This window comes from Seriola lalandi, unplaced genomic scaffold (genome assembly GCF_002814215.2).
Source record: "Seriola lalandi dorsalis isolate HSWRI2012SDOR001 ecotype SW California unplaced genomic scaffold, Sedor1 jcf7180002054951, whole genome shotgun sequence".
NCBI classification, from domain to species: domain Eukaryota; kingdom Metazoa; phylum Chordata; class Actinopteri; order Carangiformes; family Carangidae; genus Seriola; species Seriola lalandi.
In genome coordinates this window covers 894,710-895,197 of record NW_019525502.1, presented here as the reverse complement: position 1 = coordinate 895,197, position 488 = coordinate 894,710, and the positions used below count along the sequence as shown (strand labels likewise).

Below are 488 nucleotides of genomic sequence, written 5' to 3'. Positions count from 1 at the left end.
TAACATGTCAATCTGTCTGTGCTGTTCAAATGCTGTTAAAATCTTAAAACTTGGAAATTCACCAGTGATCTTGCAAAATAAAGATAAAACATAACTTCAAAGCCACCAACTACAAATACTTTAATTCTAGAAGTTAAAATACAGAAGAGTAATTCTGACTCAGACTCAGTTTAACTCACTGTGAGGAGGCAGATATACAAGGCTGCTGCGCTTCACTGATCGCAGATCATCTGTCACTGTAAAGATACACAACGTTGAATTCACATTTAATCTTTAATTAACATGAAGCTTTTAATTAAGCATGAAGCGGCTCTGGTAGAGGCATAAAAGTGAAGAACTTTTGACCATTAGTTTAATACTGTATTACTATTAATTGTTATCATCTCGTCTTTGATCTTTTATTTTTCTGTTTTACCAAAGAAAGTCACCAAACAAAGGGAACCGGCTCTACACAACCTGCAACTATTGATTAAAAGAAACTTCAATTT

General features: G+C 33.6%; 2 protein-coding genes across 2 annotated transcripts in view; both read right to left on the bottom strand.

The window, feature by feature from the left end:
* The window catches only part of LOC147817491 (uncharacterized), a 75,376-nt gene that overhangs the window by 64,872 nt on the left and 10,016 nt on the right, over nucleotides 1-488 (bottom strand).
* Nucleotides 1-488, bottom strand: part of LOC111645428 (GTPase IMAP family member 8-like) — a gene marked incomplete at its 3' end in the record, with an annotated part of 61,805 nt that overhangs the window by 51,886 nt on the left and 9,431 nt on the right. The window lies entirely within an intron of this gene.